The sequence below is a fragment of the Zootoca vivipara genome, chromosome 8 (assembly GCF_963506605.1).
Source record: "Zootoca vivipara chromosome 8, rZooViv1.1, whole genome shotgun sequence".
Taxonomy (NCBI): Eukaryota; Metazoa; Chordata; class Lepidosauria; order Squamata; family Lacertidae; genus Zootoca; species Zootoca vivipara.
The window spans coordinates 87,046,607-87,068,170 of NC_083283.1; the positions used below are offsets into that span (position 1 = coordinate 87,046,607).

The 21,564-nt window shown below is 47.3% G+C and overlaps 1 long non-coding RNA gene across 7 annotated transcripts in view; it reads right to left on the reverse strand.

Moving 5' to 3' along the window:
• The window catches only part of LOC132592575 (uncharacterized), a 92,428-nt gene that overhangs the window by 62,323 nt on the left and 8,541 nt on the right, over window positions 1-21,564 (reverse strand). The window lies entirely within an intron of this gene.

The following is a 21,564-nucleotide window of genomic DNA, read 5'->3' on the forward strand; positions in this document are numbered from 1 at the left end:
ATCAGCTCAAGGATTTCTGCTTGCACAGCTGAATGTTCCTCCCCTCTTCTCCTGCTGTGTAGCTCCATCACTCACTGGTGGTTTGGGGTGCACGTAGGGGGAAGAGACGAGGGAAGGTCCCTTTGCACAACTAGAAATCTTTGCTCTGAGAGAGCAGGTTAATAAAAGATCACCCTTAATTTGTCCATCAACATATGCTCTCTGGACTGGAATGAGAGGTGACACTCAAGTACAAAAATACAACAGTTAAAAATACAAAGACAATAAAATGCAGCATAAAAACTTCCCTTTCTAGTAAAGGGGGAAATAAAATAAGCTAGCAGCTTGGATTATAGAATAAAACACAATGGGTGGAATGTTTGGTCTGCACAAGCATGTCAGTTTGCCAAGTGTAAAGATTTCCTCTCTCCTCCCCTGTGCACTTTTGGGGGGTTTCTCCTGACCCCATGAGCCAATTTTGGTGGGACATGGAGAAGGAGACTTGGATGATGAGCTTGAGGGCATCCTGAGCAAGTTTGCAGGCGACACCAAATTGGGAGGGGTGGCTAATACCCCAGAGGACAGGATCACACTGCAAAATGACCTTAACAGATTAGACAACTGGGCCAAAGCAAACAAGATGAATTTAAACAGGGAGAAATGTAAAGTACTACACTTGGGCAAAAAAAATGAAAGGCACAAATACAGGATGGGAGACACCTGGCTTGAGAGCAGTACATGTGAAAAGGATCTAGGAGTCTTGGTACACCACAAACTTGACATGAGTCAGCAGTGTGATGCAGCAGCTTAAAAAGCCAATGCAATTCTGGGCTACATCAATAGGAGTATAGCATCTAGATCAAGGGAAGTAATAGTACCACTGTATTCCGCTCTGGTCAGACCTCACCTGGAGTACTGTGTCCAGTTCTGGGCACCACAGTTCAAGAAGGATACTGACAAGCTGGAACGTGTCCAGAAGAGGGCAACCAAAATGGTCAAAGGCCTGGAAACAATGCCTTATGAGGAATGGCTTAGGGAGCTGGGTATGTTTAGCCTGGAGAAGAGAAGGTTCTGGAGAAGAGGTCATGTTCAAATATATAAAAAGATGTCATATAGAGGAGGGTGAAAGGTTGTTTTCTGCTGCTCCAGAGAAGCAGACACGGAGCAATGGATTCAAACTACAAGAAAGAAGATTCCACCTAAACATTAGGAAGAACTTCCTGACAGTAAGAGCTGTTCGACAGTGGAATTTGCTGCCAAGGAGTGTGGTGGAGTCTCCTTCTTTGGAGGTCTTTAAGCGGAGGCTTGACAGCCACATGTCAGGAATGCTTTGATGGTGTTTCCTGCTTGGCAGGGGGTTGGACTGGATGGCCCTTGTGGTCTCTTCCAACTCTATGATTCTATGAGAGGGGAGAGCTCCATTGCACTAACAGAAGTCCTTGGGCAGGGCTTCCATTGGCAGGACATGGCACAGTGAACCAAATAGAAACTCTGAGAAAGAAGTTGTTTAAAAGTCCTGGGTGAATGAGAAGGTCTTTGCTGAAAAGTCCATGGAGGAGAGCCTCATGGGGGAGGGGGCTATACAATGGCCAGGATGGCATCATGGAGGGGGCCTTCTCCCTAGTGTCTTTCTGACACTGTAGGGACAGACAGGTCAGGGCTTCTGAAGAGAAAGTATGGGAAAGCATATGGGGGAGAAGGCACCCTTTCAAGTAACCTAATCCTAAAATGGAAAGGGGTTTCAAGATTGAAACAGCAGCACTTTAAATTGAACCTGAAAACAGATTGGGAGCCAGCACAGCTGATAGTCAGAGGCGTATTATAATACTCAGTCTCAGTCTGCAGACGTGTGGCTCCGTTTTGAACCAACTGTGGTTTTCAACATACAACACATTGCAATAGTCTCAGCGAGAGATTGCCACAGCATATCTCCACCCAGGTATAATTGCAGCTGGTGTGCTGGGTGCAGCTACCAGTAATAGAAGGGATTTCAAGCCATGATGTTTCTGCTGGAAGACTTACTGCCCTGATTCAGTGGGCACAACCCCAACAGAATAATCTGGTTATCTTGCGAAGCAACATACACAAGGAGTCTCGGGTGTATTAAGGAAAAAGCTTTCGTGGGCTACAGCTCAGCATCTGGTGAGGTGGGCTCTAGTCTACAAAAGCTTATGCCAAAATAAATCCAGATGAATCTATGAAGTTGTGCTGGCCCAATTGTGTGTGCCCTCCATGGGATGCACGCATGTATTTAATGCATGCATGCATCCATTCATTAAATTCACCTCCCACCCTTCCTCCCAAAGGAGCCCAGGGCAGCATGGAGCCTTGTCAGACAATTGGCAATTGTGCTGATCAGCTGGTTGGTGGAGAAGGGGGGCAAGGGGGGCAAAATCCACAGCTAGGCAAATGACTGCTGGTTTTCTGCTTAGGGATAGATGAGTGCAGGAGCATCTGGATGGGGATTCGGGGTGAACTACGCAGGCAAAACCAGTTTGCATATAAAGTTCATTTTCCAACAAGGGATAAGCATGTCAAAAGCCTGCCTCACATGATCTGAAACGAAGTCAACCCACTTTTACTTCCTATTGTTTTTTTTACTGAGAGACTTACATGGGGGATGTGCTTCTCAGCTCTGCCACTGATATCAGGTGCATTTAAAAGGGTCAAACTTTGCTCATTGTCCTATTCATGTCTATCTAGAAGGCAGGCCTGTTTAGAAATTTAATGATGAGAAGCTGAGGGTGGAGAATTTTGAACCACGCCATCTCAGTCTGCAAGGGAAGGTCACATTTCTGAATGCTTCCCTATGTAAGATGCCTCTTGCATTAGACACCTAGACTAAACCCCGCCTCCTAAATTTCCACATGCAGTGAGGTTTCTTTTTTAAAAGTTCAGTTCTGTATCTGTGGTCTGAAGTGGAATAATCCAGAATTCAACTACCTTATTCTGTATAAACAGTGGATGTGGATCTACGAGTAAATGGGCATAGAATTGCAGCTTCAAAGGTCAAACCCTGCACTTTTGGATTCTCTACATAAAATAACGGTGACCTAGAGACTCTCCGTCAAGACCTCCCACCCAAGCAGCCACCTGCCACATTATGGATCAGATGAAATTTTTAAACCCGTTTTCAAGAGCTGGCCCACTTTAGATGTTTCTTAAAATCTTACAATGCACCCTGCATAAATGACAGTGACTGAAAACCACCGTGCCTTTATTGTAGTGCAGACCTGATTAAATTCATTCCTTTATTTATTTGAACTATTTATAAAATTCATTTAAGGGTTCAAACATGTCTTTAAATTGTTGTATTGAAAGGTTACATAAATTGGGGCAAGGGAGGGAGAGATAATTAGTTCTGGAATGGAAGGAGTTTTGCAGCTTCACAAATCAGACTGACAGGTTTGTACCACTTGAGAAATATTCCCATTCCAATCCAAGGCCTCAAAGGCAATAAACACAATATTCTCCTTCCATTCTACATCCTCTTTTGTGGTTATTTCTCCACATGATCATGTGTATTACTGTGCAATTATGATCCTATTAAGATCAAGCCTTCAGTTTTGTGATTTCAGAGTTGACACCCTAAAAATAAAAAGCCCAGTTCAGCACCGCAATTTAACTTTTGGAAATGTGGCATTATCGCTTGTCCAAAGTGTTATAACAAGGGTTTGGGTTCTTTTGTTTAGGTTCTTTTTTGGCAGTAATTCAAAGCTGAGAAGCTTTCAATGTGAAATTTTATGTTTTTTAAATCAAATTGGAATCCTTTGGACTTGATTGCATCCCTTTGTTTGTTTGATTTTGGCTGCTCCCAGTTAAGTCCTGACAAACCCCAAATGCTTGCATGTCAGATTTCAAATGATGCCAGTTACATAAAACTAGTGTATATTAACTATCAGATCTGGTTAAAATACTACATATCATATCAGGTATGGATTGTAGTTAGATGCTTGGTGCTATTGCATGTCAGCTATCAAATACGGGTTAGTGCTAAATAGGTAGTTAATGACGAGGCTGGATATTTTTTTAACTGCACCATCTCTAGGGTCATGGTGGTTTAAGGGCCTGACTCTGCAGAATGTCAATCAAAGAGTTGCCGTTTCTTTTACCATTTACTTGCAACAGAGAAGATTACACTCCCATGGTTTTGCTTGTTTGCCCAATTCAGCTGCATGGATGCGATCCTCTTCCTCTGTCAACCCAGCTACCAAAGCAGAATCAAATGCATCTTATCTGCTGTTAACTCAGGCTGTGCTTGCAATATCTGGAGCCACACGTCCAAGACATGGGAGGAGAATCAAGATACAGCAGGTGGGATTGCAGCCCAGAACTGTGAATACAGCTAAATCCTACCCTCAGCTATAAACTGTAAGTTGCAGGAGGTGCAAGTTGTTCTATAGCCAACAGTGGGGAAGCTCTGGTTGTACAGTTGCGTGACTGCAGCCTATAATGCCTTCTTCATGCAGGGCTCATCCACACTTCCCTTTGTCCTGTGATTTCTTCGGTTTATTCCATAATTTCTAGGCACAGGTTCAAGAGTCCCACCACTTTCCCCAGGAAAACCCTCTCCTTACTGCTGAAACAGAACATACATCAATCCTCAAAAACCTGATTGCCATTTGTTCTGATTCAGCAATAAACAGCAGGCTTTTCCTAGGGAAAGCGGCAGGACAAAAGAACAACAAAAGAACGACCTGTGCCTGGGAATCATGAAATAAACAGACGTGTGGGTGAGGCCTCAGTGTACATTTTTAAACACTTTCCCAGTTTATTTAATTGTATTGTGATCCCAGCCTGGAGCTCTTGTGATTCAGTAATGGGGGGGGGATCTGTAACAATCAAAATCTTGGACTGCCTGATCCCTTAGATCCCTGCCCGATCTCTAAGATTTTTAGGGGAATCTCTGTTGGTGGTCTGCCATGCGTCAGAGGCATGCCGTGTGGGTCTGAGATTAGAAAGGCACCCTCTTTGGTGAACTTCAGGCAGATGGCAAATATTTCAGCAGGCATTTTCAGACAGTATTTGGGTTTCTCTTTAGTTTTATGAAAAAAAATCATTGTTTTATTCTCTGTATGGTTTATTTTTATGTACTCCACTTAGAAATGCTAATGATTAAGTGGTCTATAAATGCCTTAGCTAAATTAAAATAAAATATTTTTCACAAAGTTGCAGTTCCTAGGGATTAGGTGGGAGCCAGCTGGTCTCAGACCAAAATCTGTGTCATAAGAGCTTGAATTTCTACCAAGAATTTTCAGCACCTTCAGAAAAATCGCAATTTTCACTATTCTTGAAAAGGTGTCTGTGACAGTTACACTGGTTTCAAATGAGTTTTAAAATGTAAGGTCTTACTCTTAAATGAGAACAGGACAATTTGTTAGTGAAGCTATAACAAATGCTAACCCTGCTTGTTGGTTTTTCAGTATTTGCATCCCACCTTTAAAACAAACAAGCCTAGAAGTAAATAAACGCCATGGCTGATTATGATGCATCATAAGCACACAGCACAGAGATGAACTGAGCCATCGAGCAGGATTTATGCCTCCACAAGCACAGCCCAAGCCTGCAAGGGCACTTGCTGACAAGAAGGTCAGGCACAGGTGGGACACTTTTGATTAAGCAGCAGGTTCCAAAGTCCAATGGCTGATACCCCTTCTCAAAGAGATGGAATAACACCACCTTGCTGGGCATATAATTCAAATCAAAAAGATACCCCAGTCAACACCTTATTTTAAAATGGGGGAGGAATGTGCCGATACAAATGTAGGGCTGTGCACTGTGGCATCACCTCAATAGTGTAACAGGGTGGGAAATATGTGGTGAACTGCCCTGTGATCTTCAGGCAAAGGGCAGTATATAAATGTAATTAATTAGGACTTCCGGGTTGAACGCGAGCGCCAGCGGCAGCGGGAGAGACTTTCTCCCGATCCTTGAAGGGTCCTGGGGGGTCTGCAGAGCGCGCAGCCCCCCAAAACTTCAGGTAGAGCGACCTGAAGCCTTGGCGACCTGGCAGCTGTCCTTCTGTCCTTTTTAGACCTCCTTCCCCCCCCCCCGAAGAGCCCTAATAAGGGCACGAGAGCGGGGAAGGTGGAAGGCACGGAATTAATTAATGATAACTTGCCAGGACTACAGACTTGAAGTTCCCTTCCTTCTTCTTTAACCACAAGCATTGAACACCACTCTTTCCCCCTCTCTGGCCATGCGTCTTGAGGAAACCTGTCATCATAATATTATATAATACAGAGTAGTACCTTGGAGCAAGTACAGGGTGCCTATCCTTACACACTCGTAACAGAGGAGCAAAGCTTCCTTTGGAGGCAGCAAGGCTCCCAAGAGGTCCTGTAACATCTCTCTTCTTTAAAATGGAAAACTCCACTTGGTAGCCTTCTGCAAACACTGCCCAGATATTACAACTTTGGCTGCTGCTCTCATAGCACTGCTAAAAATCATCCTGGTGGGGCTCCATACCCCAAGACTTGCCAGGGAAGGCATGGACCCCAGGCAACTCACCTCAGGAACAGCCGCTCTCTGACATGACTGAAGGCAATTTATTTATTTAACAATATAAAAACACAAAATACATACCATAGTAACAAACAAAAACAATACCACAGAGAGGGGAGGTCGAGTTTAAATGGCTTAGGACGACAATACCTCAAAGATAGCCTCAAAGATAGAGGCTGGCAACATGAGAACGGAGCCTTTTCTGCAGTGGCTCCCTGTTTGTGGAATGCTCTCCCCAGGGAGGCTTGCCTGGCAGTCTTGGAGCAACATGCTGCAGCCCCCGGAGCAGAGAACAGGCATGGGCGTGGCTGGCGCGCATCCCAGGGATGTGGCGCATCACCCGTGGGGGCGGTCATGGTGGCACCCTTTCCCCAAATGGTACCCAGTGCGGTGCGCTGCCCCGCCTGCATCGTACGCCTATGTTGCCTGTCACCTTCATTATGCAGCTTTCAGCTAATTACATATGTAATTTGTATACAGCCCTTCATCCATAGATCTCAGGGCAGTTCACAGCATAAAAGTGCAAGATAAAAACATAAAATACAGGTGAAACTTGGAAAATTAGAATATCATCGAAAAGTGCAACTTATTGTTTTTTATTTTTACCCACCAAAATAAATGCACTTATCACTACGTCTTATTTTCAGAGTATGGCTTATATTCCTTGAATGCTTAGAAATCCTGCTATGGCTTATTTTATGACTATGTCTTAAAATAGGGGAAACAGTGTGTGTGTGTGTGTGTGTGTGTGTGTGTGTGTGTGTGTGTAATATTAGCTGGCTTGGCCACGCGTTGCTATGGTTCTTTCCTGTGATTCCCCCCCACTCTGTCCAGACACATGACTTATCCTGCCCCCTCCTGTCCCAACCCTGTCCCAACCCATGATCTATCGAGCCCCCTTCCCCCCCACCCCTCCGGCACATCCCTGTGACTGGCCCCACCCTGTCCTGACTCATGAGCTATCGAGCCCCCTCTTCCCCCCACCTACCCTGTCTGAGCCCTCTGTTGTCTCTGGGGAGTGTTGGCCCCTCCCCCCTGTTTTTCCATACCTTGGCCCCCACCCTTGGAGAAGGAACTGTCAGCTTCTGGGTTCAGTTTCCCAGCATGCACTTTTGTCTAAGCCCTCTGTTGTCCCCGTGGATTGTTGTTCCCTCCTCCCTGTATTTCCATACCTGGTCCCCCACCCTTGGAGACATATATATATATATATATGTCCCTGCACATAAAAATTAGCACTCCATGGAATGAGCTTTGGCTTACTTGCTAGTTCTCTAAACAGAGCTGTTTGGGTTTTTTTATGGAGGAGCATTTATTTGTGTGAGACCTATCTATAATAAATTTTAAAAGTAAAGGTAAAGGACCCTTGGGTGGTTAAGTCCAGTCAAAGGTGACTATGGAGATGTGGCGCTCATCTCGCTTTCAGGCCAAGAGAGGCAGCGTTTGTCCACAGACAGCTTTTCGGATCATGTGGCCAGCAGGACTAAACCGCTTCTGGTGCAACGGGACACCGTGACAGAAGCCAGAGCGCACGGAAACGCCTTTTACCTTCCTGCCACAGTGGTACCTATTTATCTATTTGCACTGGCGTGCTTTTGAACTGCTAGGTTGGCAGAAGCCGGGAGCAGATTTGAACTGCTGACCTTCTGATTGGCAAGCCCAAGAGGCTCTGTGGTTTAGACCACAGTGCCACCTACATCCCCTTCTACCTGTAGTATGAACTGATGACCCAACGAAACCACAGTAAGAACTAGGCCTAAGTTGAACCTTTCTCCCTAGCCTGCATTCCACAAAAGCTCTCTGGAGAAGCACTATAACCATGTGATGCAGCCTGAAAGGGGATTTTGCTGCTTGAATCCAATCATGCAGCTTGATTCTATTGACCATGTGTAGCCCCACTGTCCCCTGGTCTCTGGGCAAATAAAGTCTCACACTAAAAAGAGATGCAAAGGGGCTGCATAGAAATGGAGGGGGCATGAAGGCAGTGCTGATCTTGGTAGTCTATTTTGAAAAGGAATGGAGTGCTGAAGCTCACTTGATAATGGAAAGCACTTTTATATTCCATTTTTTATTTTTTAAACTCTGATGGTTTGCCATAGTGAAACTCCTGAAGCAGCTATCCTAGGTGTAGCTTATTTTTTAAAAAATGGACTTAAGCAGTTTCTTGCTAGCCTGGTGTGTCTTAAGGGGAAATCATAGACTGTATTTTACCATAACAGAAACTTTAGATATGGACAAAAGGCACAGAAGGGTAAGGAACCATCTCCAGCAGACCAACTACAACCAGGAAAGATTTCTTGCCAAGAGCACTATCCTGTCCTCTCAGGTCTTCCTGCGTCCTTAAGCAAGAAAGCACTAAGGAACACTTAAAAAGGGCACAGATCAGTGAGGCCTTAATTGCTTTTGCTTTGTAAAATTTAAGCACCTGGGTAGACAAGAAGGTTTCCAGTTTAAAATAAAATAAAGTGCACCTAGCAAGACTGAAATCACACCACCCCTAGAGTAGACCATAAACCTGCCCTACACTGAAGGAACACCCCTAGGCATATTTACTAGGAGGCACATCCCCTTGGATTCAGTGGGGCTCCCCCCCACCCCAAAGAAGTCTGCATAGGATTGCAGCCTTAAACAGATACTGTATTGTCTTTCTTTCCTTTTTCTTAAAAACCAGGGGTCGAAGTGTCTGCGTGAAAACTATTTAAGCCCGTTCTTAAGTTTTCGCTCGTGTCATCCTTGGTGGAGCACGTTCGCGGATGTCAAGTCAGTTACTAATGAGCTAAACAATTGCGCCTAGCAATTAGCCTCCCGGTAATTAAATCGCGTTTATGGGATTAACGCCCCGCGGTTCGAAACAAAGCCGAGACATGATAGGGAAATGCGTGCGTCCCGAAGCCTCGGCTGGATCCGAATCGCCTCTTGTTTGCTTTGAAATCAGACAAAGGATGCGGACAAGAATGTCAATTTCCCGAGACGCCTCTCCTTTAAATGCTGCGCCCTTTCCAGCGAGGCCAAGCGCCGCTTTCGCTTCCTTCTCCTGCGACCAGATACCAGAGGCGATGGGGGGCAATAAACCGGGCGATCTCTGTTTTGCAGGCTACTTATTACTTTTCCTGGCTGATAAAAACTTCTAGTTTCCACTAATTTCACGGCGGAGACCGCGAGGGAGGCTGCAGGGGGAGGGGGGCAAGAAATGTCAACACAGAACTTCCCGAGAAACTCGCGAAAGTTGATTCAAACGGAAAACGAGGAGGTTGGGATTGTGAGAAAGAAAACGGTTCCGCCGTAGGAGGAAGAGCGATAAGGAAAGGAGAATTAATCGCGGCTGCTTCTCCGGGGAGACAGAGCTTCTTTCCGATGGACTTCTTGCCCAGTATCTCCAACGATCTCCGCTAGGATGGAAGCAATCATTTAAAGCAAACGACTCTCCTGGCTGAGAAATGAAGGGTACGATCCAGCCATGGCTGAGCATTTTCAATTGCCGAGGCTTTCAGTCTAAGAGAGAAACAAGCATCTCCGTGCCTCCCACCGAAATCCGCTGAGACGCGCAGCCCGATCCTATGCGTGTCTCTTCAAGCAAATCTCACCGGATTCCACGCAGGTTGCTCCCAAGTTAGGGTGACAGGACGTGGAAAGTGTTGGCTTGCGCCCCAAAAGGCACTGTGAATAAAACACCATAGAACTCTGATAACAGAATGGTGCGGAAACCAAGACGTCATTAAACCGTTTTCAATTCAGCCGAGATGTTAGGTTTCGTTGTGAACTTTGAGCGCTGTGGAGGATCTGTCTGCATCGCTCCCAGGCCCGTATCAAAGGAGAGCACAAGCTTCCATAAGAGATGCATGGATCGGGAAACAGCAGGCCGGGAGGAGGGCTTTGGCACATTCTCGCCCTTTGGAGCCAAAGCGTGCTTACTCGGTTGCGCGAGCGCCAGCGCTGAATAATGCGGATTCATTGACCTCTGCACACCTCGGCCTTCACCCGCGCTGCCTTGGCTCGCCATTGAGTTGCGGGGCTGGTTTTCAAAAACGGGGGGAAATGGAGGATTGGTTTATGGTCAGGTTCAGTTCACAGTGGTGAGTAAAGGGACCCCCGCAGAGGCAAATGGCCAGCTTGCGCGCTCTTGGGGGGGCATCTGATGAGCCCCCGTTGGAAGAGCCAGCAAAGCCACCCCCTTTCTGCTCCCAGGGTTAAAGGAGGAATAAAAGACGGCCTTCCTTCCCCTGGCCTTCCAACACCTTCGTTTGAGTGCATGCTAATCAGCGTGGAAGACTCACACAACTCGGGGTGGGGATAAAACCGGATTAATTACATTATAGAAAGAGAGAAATCGCCTCCTAAATGCCTCTTTCTGGGGTGACATTATGCGTTTGGATGTGTGGATAGAGAAGTCTTCCTGTACTGTATTTAAAACCATATTAAGGCAATACCTTAAAGGCTATGTCAGCTATAATAGGTCACCTCTTTGACAGGGCTCTCCAAGGCTTAGCAGCTGGAGACGTGTGTGTGTAATAAAGGGCAGGTCTATAACAGTTTGCCAGTCCTGATAGAACCTCCCTGTACCCCTGAGCAGGGGACCCTGGGGACCCATGCAACCCTTGCAGGCTTCCTAGAGACATCTGTCCCCCTTCGAAAACAGAATCGCTGCTTGGGTGGCCCTTGTCTCTGACTCAAGTGCTTCCGTTCATCTGTAAACTGCCAGAGATCCACTGACAGTCAACTGATATCCTTCAGCCCTGTGGCCCCCACTGCCAACACAGAGCTTAAGGTCCACAGGATTAGGAAAAGCCTCATCCTGCAAAGCAACTACAGATGAGGCAGTCAACCTCTACTTCAAACCTAGGTGGGGCCTTACATGATGGAATGTCTTCTTTCCTGGCAGATGCATAACTAGTATATCTGGTCAGAAGTCTCCCTGACATGCTTATTTTCTACCTACAGGGAGTTGCTTTCCACCACAAGTGCCCTCACCTGCAGTCTGAAGTGGTATAGCCCTGGCAGAGGTTGCCAACACCTTCCCACCCCCAATCTCCTAGTTGTGAGAACAGGGAGATAAAATCCAACGTGTAGAAGTAAATCTAAAAGATTAACACTGTCGCTCAATCTAATTTGACAAGCAAATTGAATTAAAGTGGACTGTGATTCACTGTCGCCAGTTAACAGGCTTGGGATGGCAAGTGAATTGTTGCTCTCCCAAGGGCAGTGAAGAAAAATCAGGAAAAACCTAATGGGGAGAAAGACACAATAGAAGAACTTCTTCATCTAGAAGATTTCCCACCCCCTTTTCCCTGTGCCCCATATACTGTAATGAAATAGTAGTATTACTATTTCCAGAATATTCATACCCTACAAGATACTTAAGATTCCTTATTCATTTAAACACGAAAGGAATCTTCTTATTCCAGATGCCAGAATATCTCCCACATGTTGTAATTTCATCAGGAGATCCTAAAACAGTTGTATACTATCCTTCATCGTTTGGGGGGTATCAAGGTGGTATAGGTATACAATCAATAATCATAATAAAAATCAATAAGAAAACAATTAACTACAGCCTCTCTGATAGCTGTAAATCAACAATAAAACAATAACCACAGCCAATCAAAACCAACCTAGAACAAATGAAGAAGGCTGCATCAAGGAAAACTGGTCCTGGAGGGATTAAGCGGCCATTATTACACTAACACCCCCACTTTCTTCTATGGAGCTTAAGGTGGCATACATGGTTATCTTTTCACCAATTTATCCTCACAACAACCCTGTGAAGTAGGTGAAGCTAAGAGTCAGTGACTGGTCTATGTAACCCACTAGACTTTTTTAGGGCTGGGTGAAGACTTGGACCCCATCTCGCTGTTACAAGGCAGCTCTTGAAGGGGTGGTCCTAAACTGGGGTGCTATGCCTGAGAAAGTGCCCTCTTTTGTTGTGGAGCACTGTTCCCTTTCCAATAAAGGAGGTACCCAAAGCAAAGCAGCAGCAGAAGATCTCAAAAGAGTGGCAGACAAGTCAGAAGAAACATGCAGCTCCAACCTATACAAGGCCCTTTTTGTTCAATGCAGCCAATTTCAGAGTTGTGGGTAGGATTGCAGCTGTAGAAAAAGGAGCTGTTTGATTACTCCTTTCCATCAATGGTACTCATTGCACATTGGGCTACCTTGGAGACAGCAGGAGACTCTTAATCTCAGGGTCTGGTTTCAAGCCCCATGTTGGACAAAACAGCCCTGCATTACAGGGAGCTGGACTAGATTGGTACCCCATGATATTCTTGTAAAGAAGCTGGTAAAATGCGGGCTAGACAATGCTACCATTCAGTGGATTTGTAACTGGCTGGCTGACCGAAGCCAAAGGGTGCTCATCAATGGCTCCTTCTCATCCTGGAGAGAAGGGACTAGTGGGGTGCCACAGGATTCTGTCTTGGGCCTGGTCTTATTCAACATCTTTATCAATGACTTGGATGACAGGCTTGAGGGCATCCTGAGCAAGTTTGCAGGTGACACCAAATTGGGAGGGGTGGCTAATACCCCAGATGACAGGATCACAGGGGCGTAGCCAGGATGAAAATCAGGGGGGGCAAGGGGCGGGGAGCAAGGGGCGGGGCCAAGGGGCGGGGGCGGGGCCACATCGGAGCAGCCCGAAATCGGGCTGCTCCGACTCCCTCCTCCCCCTCCGCGATAGGAAGAGACGAGGGGGAGCCAGGATCAGCCCGAAATCGGGCTGCTCCGACTCCCTCCTCCCCCTCCACGATCGGAAGGGACGAGGGGGAGCCAGGATCAGCCCGAAATCGGGCTGCTCCGACTCCCTCCTCCCCCTCCGCGATTGGAAGGGACGAGGGGGAGCCAGGATCAGCCCGAAATCGGGCTGCTCCGACTCCCTCCTCCCCCTCCACGATCGGAAGGGGCGAGGGGGAGCCAGGATCAGCCCGAAATCGGGCTGCTCCGACTCCTTCCTCCCCCTCCGCGATAGGAAGGGACGAGGGGGAGCCAGGATCAGCCCGAAATCGGGCTGCTCCGACTCCCTCCTCCCCCTCCACGATCGGAAGGGACGAGGGGGAGCCAGGATCAGCCCGAAATCGGGCTGCTCCGATCCCCTCCTCCCCCTCTGCAATCGCTGGGGCAGGTGGAGGGAAAGCCCCAGAGCCGCGCAAAGCGGTTGCCTGGCTTTCCCTCCGCCCGCCCCACAGCCAGCCGGCTAGAAGGGACTTCTCCCTTCTCCCTTGCTGGCTGTGGGGCGGAGGGAGGGAAAGCCAGCCAAACGCTTTGCGCGGCTCTGGTGCTTTCCCGCCGCCCGCCCCACAGCCAGCCAGGGAGAAGGGAGACGGCACCGGGCGGGCAGTGGGGCAGGCTGGCCAGTGGCCCTGCTTCTAGGGGGGGCAATTGCCCCCTCCTGCCCCCCCTGCCTACGCCCATGCAGGATCACACTGCAAAATGACCTTAACAGATTAGACAACTGGGCCAAAGCAAACAAGATGAATATTAACAAGGAGAAATGTAAAGTACTACACTTGGGCCAAAAATAAATAAATGAAAGGCACAAATACAGGATGGGTGACACCTGGCTTGAGAGCAGTACATGTGAAAAGGATCTAGGAGTCTTGGTAGACCACAAACTTGACATGAGTCAGCAGTGTGATGCAGCAGCTAAAAAAGCCAATGCAATTCTGAGCTGCATCAATAGGAGTATAGCATCTAGATCAAGGGAAGTAATAGTACCACTGTATTCTGCTCTGGTCAGACCTCACCTGGAGTACTGTGTCCAGTTCTGGGCACCACAGTTCAAGAAGGATACTGACAAGCTGGAATGTGTCCAGAAGAGGGCAACCAAAATGGTCAAAGGCCTGGAAACGATGCCTTATGAGGAACGGCTTAGGGAGCTGGGTATGTTTAGTCTGGAGAAGAGAAGGTTAAGGGGTGAAATGATAGCCATGTTTAAATATATAAAAGGATGTCATATAGAGGGGGGAGAAAGGTTGTTTTCTGCTGCTCCAGAGAAGTGGACACAGAGCAATGGATTCAAACTACAAGAAAGAAGATTCCACCTAAACATAAGGAAGAAATTCCTGACAGTAAGAGCTGTTCGACAGTGGAATTTGCTGCCAAGGAGTGTGGTGGAGTCTCCTTCTTTGGAGGTCTTTAAGCGGAGGCTTGACAGCCACATGTCAGGAATGCTTTGATGGTGTTTCCTGCTTGGCAGGGGGTTGGACTGGATGGCCCTTGTGGTCTCTTCCAACTCTATGATTCTATGATTCTAAGATTGCATTCACGGTCCTTTTCAACTCTACAATTCTGTGTAAGGCTCCTCACACCCCGTTACTGATTACAGAAAATGATTTCAGAACATCTTCTAGCTATTTCCCAGCCAGTCACCCTTATATTACAGATTGGAGTGAAAAAACATTGGAAATGGCCTGTTATCTTCTCCTGTTTGAACATCGTTTTCAACGATGAGATTTGAATTGTGGTTGATCCTCTATTCGAACAGAAAGTGGAACCATTTGTTTTGTTAATCATGACATTTGTATCCCATCCTTTTCTCTAAGGAACTCAAGATTCTCCCCCTCCTCTTTGAACACCCACAACAATCTACCATGAGAGGTAGATTAGGTTGAGAGACAGTGACTGGCCCAAGGTCACCCCGTGAGCTTCATAGTCGAGTGAGGATTTGAACCCTGGTCTCACAGGTCTCCAACATTCTAACCCAGGGGTCAGCAATCTTTTTCAGCCATGGGCCAGTCCACCGTCCTTCAGACCATGTGGTGGGCCGGGCTATATTTTTTGGGGGGTGGGTGGGATGAATGAATTCCTATGCCCCACAAATAACCCAGGGATGCATTTTAAATAAAAGGAAACATTCTACTCATGTAAGAACACACTGATTCCCGGACTGTCCGTGGGCTGGATTGAGAAGGCAATTGGGCTGCATCCGGCCCATGGGACCACAAAATGTGTTGGTATTAAGCTTTGTGTGAGAATACATGTTTGTTTCCAGCATGGAACATTTGGGCCACCATCCAACTCTTTGCTCAGGCTGTAATATTATACACAGCAAGTCCAATCAGGAATGAAGTCGAAGCAGACTTAGGATTCCATTGTTAGTTGCTCTCTTTTCTCCCACGTGCTTAATGGACGGTGTACTCTCATGAGAAACTTCAACTCACAGGTGCAGAAATAATGTTGGAGGGCATGTCAGGTGTTAATTCACCCTAAGGTGGAGGAGCTGTCTCTGTGGTCCATCAGAGGTGCTTGGACTGCAGCTCCCAAGATCCCTAACCATGGCCGCTGGGGCTAAGGGATGCTGGAGTCTGACAATCTCTGAAGGACCATGTTAGCTATTCTTCACTAAGGGCAGGGCCTGCCCACCCATGAGATAAGGTGAGGCAACCACCTCAGGCAGCAGGATCCACAGGGACAATAGTAGAATTGTAAAGTCAGAAAGGACTCTGAGGATCTTCTGTCTAACGATCTTCTAGTCTAACACCCTGCAAAGCAGTTGTCCCATAAGGGGATTGAACCTGCAACCTTGGCATTATTGTCACCATGCTCTAACCAACTGAGCTATCTTTATTCTCCCTCTGTTCCTGATGTGACCTTCGTTCCACTTTTCTTCTCTAGAGGGGAGGTACCATTTGGTGGTTCACCACAGCTGCCAAAATGTCTTGGGTAGGCCCTGCCTAAGGGATTGGCCTGGAGGCTTCCTGGAGCAAAGGCCCTGGAGATATTGTCAGCCTGTAAGTGAGCTAACATTTTAGAAACATCACTGAAGCCCCCAACCCAACCCTTGCTGGTCGCTCTCTCAAGCGAGTCTATAAAGGAGGCAGTTCTGCTTTTTAAGAAATTGAGATCCTGTGCACACTTATGAGGTGTGTGTGTGTTTCTTTTGCAAACCATGGAAGTTAACTGGTTATTTGCAAGTAACTTCCTTATGACTGCTGATCTCAGCAGCCTGCTCCTTGATAGACTTCCAGAATCTGGCTTATGGTCACAATGAGCAAGAGGTTAAAAGTCTACCCAGGAGGAGTTAAATTAGCTTCGTTTGGCCTGGATCGTCCCATGCTTAGTTTTCTACCATTTAACATTTAACTTACTCTTGGGGACGGCGCTTCTCCAACCTCTTGAGCAAAATGTCAACGTTATGTTTCCTTTCTCGCGAGAGCTCCGTTAGGTTGCTACACCTCTAACTGGGTCCTCCCTCTGCGGCTTCAATTGGATTTGCATTTGTTAAAAGAAATGGTTAACATTCAATTTCATGCTTGATTTCTACTGTAAATACTGAGCCCCATCTTCGCTCCCCCTCCGTGCTCACTGGGCCTGAACAAGCCGAAAAATGCTTTTCGGAAAATCAGGTTTCGGAGTCTGCAAACGCTGCTATCAGCAGACTCCACCTGAAAAATAGTTTTGCAAGACGGAGCACATCCCCAAAGACATAGTCCTCCTCTCGAGCGTAGCTGCGCGCGGCACTTCTGCGCAAAGCACTGGGGGGGGGTCGGGATCGCTCTTTTTAACCCTTCGGTAGTCTACGGCTGGGATAGAGTCCGGACCGGTCCAACCAGTGGCTGCAAATAAACCTTGGTCTCTCCCTCTTGCCAGCTCTTGTCTACAGAAAACTGAGATCTTAAGGTTGAGTTTGCTTGGAAGGAAGGCCTGGGGAGACCATGAGGACCTTACCTCCAAGAAAGCTTAGGAGCTCCCACTTGAAGCTGGTGAGACTTCATTCTTAGCAGGGGTGCCAACTTGAATAAATTAGCGGGGGCAGGTCAGCTCCATCCCGCATATTTATGCACATAATTATGCACACGCACACCATCAACTGGGGGGCGCGGGGGCGGACCCCTCAAATATTTTATTGGGGGGCTGGGTCCTCACAGGAATTGGTTCCTATTCTGCGCAGTAAACAGCACTACCCGCTCGTCGAACCTTTCCACCTGGCACAGGCGAGGCATCGCCACGGTCAGCGCCAACGTTTGCCCGGGGGCACTTCCGTCAGCTCTAACTGAACGAGCCAGCTAGCAACGCGCGATGGCAGGATCCCCGCGGCAAACGATGCGGAGAGGAACATTCTGGAAAGGAATGAGAGGACCTGCAGTGGGCAAGTGTCCAAACTGACGAGACTGTTCCTGCGCTTTAGGGGGGGAGGGACCCGCCTTTGGAGAAGAGTAATAGGAAGTGGATATGATGGCAACTTCTGTGCATTTCATTAGTAGTTTTGGAGAAGGCGGCGTTTGGGCAGGGACGACCTATCTGCTCTTCAGCAAGTTGCGGTTGTGGTTGGTGTTATTTATGCCCGTCCGTCGATCCTCAGAGTCCTCTGGGAGGGGCTCCAGAAGTCGATAAACCACACAGATCGAATAGATGAAACAGTGTGGATTGGAAATGTGAATGTTCAAAGCGAAAAGAGCCTTGCCCTCAAGTCCAGACGAACCTTTTCCTGCTGGCAACAAAGTGCATTTCGAAGCCTGAGCGAATGGAAAGGGTTTCACGAGCTGCCCCTTTCCACCCACCAGCGAGACCACGGAGTACCCCGCCCTTCAGAAAGGACCCCGCAGCAGGTTCAGTCTGAAGGGGTTGGAGAGCTGGCGGGTACCAGTGATGGAGCTAGAGCTATGCTGGGCAATTCCAGGCCGCCTTCCGTCAAATGACCTTCCAGAGATGCTCGGGGGCAGCACTGGAGCTGGCCATGCCGGGGCTGACATGATTCCTGCAGCATCTTTTCTTCTTCCTTTTTAAAAACGCTTCCTTTTTCAGTGGGCAGCAGACAGGGCACATCCACATAGTTAGATGTCCCTCTTATTATGTTTACTTTAAATATACATTTCCTCCTGCTTTTCTCCAGCAAAATGGTGATTCTTCCCAAATAACAGAAACCACCAGCTTGGTTCTCCACCCCTTGTGTTAGCCCCCGCCAGCACCGCCTTCTGTGGGACTTGCTTCAATAGAACCGAGCAACTCCGTTTTCAGTCTGTTGAAGACTGGCGGAGAACGAAATGAGCCCCCTAGAGCTAACAAGCAGCTCGCCCCGGTGCATGAGAACGCAGGGGTTAAGTCTTTCCATGCAGGATCTTCATCTCCTATAACGCCCACCGTCAAGACCACTAAACCACTTTGTTCATTTATTTATTAAATTTGTATACCGCTCTTCATCTGGAGATCTTAGGGCGATTCGCAGCACAAAAGTACAATATAAAAATACAAAATACATAATAAAAACAAAACCATCACCCCCCCCAATGCTTTGGTTAGTTGTCATAGGTCTGTTTCAGGAGACAATGGAAGAAAAGTACGCCTTCCGGGGTGAAGTCAAACTGTTGGAGAGTTAGGGCACTTTAATGGGTCGATTAATCAGCTAAATGCCCTGATTAATCGGAGGAAGCCAACCGGCCAGGACGAGTTTTAATCCATGACTCTCGGAATGAAGCGCATACCTCTGATGATCTCTAGATGCTGTTGTGTTACTTGTGAAATGGAGTGGAAAAGAAGACACTAAAATGATTTTTAAACAGCAAGCTCACCCACACCCACACGTGGCTTAATATCCCTAAGGCACCTATATTTTATTTAAAACGTTTGCATACCTTTTCTATTTAAACCTTTTAAAGCGGCATTGATTAATGCAATTTGGGCAGTATGCTGATATAAATAAGAAAGAAAAACAAGCAATTATTATATTGCTTTAATAAACCGTGAAGTATTTAGTTGTTAAGAGCCCTGGACACTTGGAAGCCTTCACAACCCAGATAACCTCCCCGCCCAAAAAATTCCACATAAGTGAGTACCCAAAATGCTTGAACTATTTGTTATCATCATCATCACCCTGCTGCAGTGGGTTTGGTTCATCATGACTATTACAGCTCTCTCCTGGGTTAACAAGACCGGTTGGGATTCAGTATACGTTACAGGGCTGCAGAATTGTCCGCTTCTTTGGCATCAGTACGCGCGCGTAAAACACGCGGCCGACCCCTCATTTTTGCTTTTCTTTTCTTTTCTGACTGCAAACCTTTTGCAAACCTGCGCCCTCCCCAAGCCTTTGGAAGTAAGCTGGAGACCCCATGAACCTAACACCTCCCGCCCGTCAGGTGTCAGAGCACCCGCAGCGGCTCTAAATGCCCACCTGCTGGATCTCTCACACACACGCGCACATCCATGCACCCCTCTTTGTCTTTAGGAATTCGTCGCGAGACGTTTTAAGAGGCAGCGACCTCTCGGATGAGGGGAGGTGTCGCTTGCTGCAAGTGGTTCGGTTGGGGGAGAGGGACGAGGGCAGCTCCTTGGCGATGTTTACCCAGAGGAGGTGGAATCTAAAGGACGCTCTCGACAATCAATGGAGCCTTGTCTCAGGTTACCGAGCTGAGCTCCCCTAAATGAGTCCAGCAGGCTGATAACCGCAGGTTAAAGGCACCTGAGATAAACGGCTTCCAGTGGCTTGATGTCAGAGAAGATAAGCAGGGGCGGGGGGGGGTTGCTTTTTTCTGCTGGAACCAGAGCAGGTTTCATTCACCGAGTCGCGATTAGAGAAGGATGAGAGTCTTTTGTAAGCTTGCAAAGGACGGGGGCCAAGGAAGGATAGCATCGCAATTCTCCCTTCTTGGGGCTCCATGGAAGTGAGGTCCTGGAAAGAGTGGGGCTGTCCTCCTGAACTACAGCCCCCCCCCCCACTCCCTACCTACTCCGGATCAGAAAGTGGCTCGCTCGGGTACATTGTGCTGTATCCATTAGCTTCCTCCCTCCAAACTTTTCCAGTCTCCTCGAGATCACTACAATCTCATTCCCACACACATTTTGGGGGAGAATTCTCAACGGAATGGTAGCACAGCTTCCTGACAAGCAAATTTCAAGAACTTCGGGTTCTAAAACTGCTTATTGCTATCTAACACCACCATACGTCACCATAGCTGCCAAGTTCTCCCCTTTTTTAAGGGAAATTCCATTATGCTGAATAGGCTTCCTCGCGAGAAAAGGGAAAACTTGGCAGCTATGTACGTCACAGCTAGCCGGTAAGGCTCTCTCTCCTTACCCGCGCTCTCCACGCGCCAGTATAAATCAGTGCAGCTGTGAAATGAGGATAATCTATTTTAAAACAGGGAAGGACATATTATAGCAGAAGCCTATCCATTTCTTTTCACATCTTTTCATAGAATCATAGACTTGTAGAGTTGGGAGGGACGAGGTCCCTTGCTCCCTCAATAGGCGACAGTCCCATGGGAAGACCCTGGAAAGCGCCTGATGGTGGTGTGAGTAAGTGAACTCGATCAACCAATGGTATAAGACAGGTTCATACGTTCATGATCTTTCCGAAAACCACGCTATGGAGCGCTTGGAAGGAAGGGGGTGAATCTCTTGAATTTCCCTCCATTGAAGTGTTTAGACCTGCTCCAAGTAGCCTAAGGGTGTCACACTTTTAGGTCTAGCAACGACCTGCTTCAGCGTTCAGTAAATGGTGCCTGCGTGCAATCCTATGCATGTTTACTCAGTGATTAATCTCATTGGCTTTGATTGGGTAAAGGTTGGATTAGAAACCCTTACCCCAAAACGTTGTGGGGGTTTTTGCCTTCTGCTCAGGGTTGCAGATAGCTGGCTTCTGAACTGGCTAGTGCCTGCCATTTACTCCGAAGCAGACGAATTGACTTTGGATCAGACGTCACTTTGAAATGAATAGCTTTGCGCATCGGCGCTTAGCAGGCCTTCTATTAAACTTACGCAGACTTACATTACTTTAAAGGATTCAATCAAAACATTTATTTCCTCAATAAATATCTGAACTACAATAACGGTAGTAGTTATAATAGCCCACCAAATATAAGAATTGTTACGGCTGTAATACTATGCACGCTTACTTGAGAGTAAATCCCAATTGATCTCACTGGAGTTTACCTTCTCCTAACCATGCGTGTCCAGTTTATTATAACCGTGTTGTGTTCAACTCTTATATAATTGTATCAAGTAGACTTAAAATGCTTGCTTTGGGGTGGGATGTGGCCTTCAGCATCTAAGATGCAATCCTGTGCACACAAACCTGAGGGCCATGGGACTTTGTGAAGCTTACTTCCGAGTAGACTGTTGGTCATAATCTGGTTTGTCCTGCGAGGCAAAACTCACTTG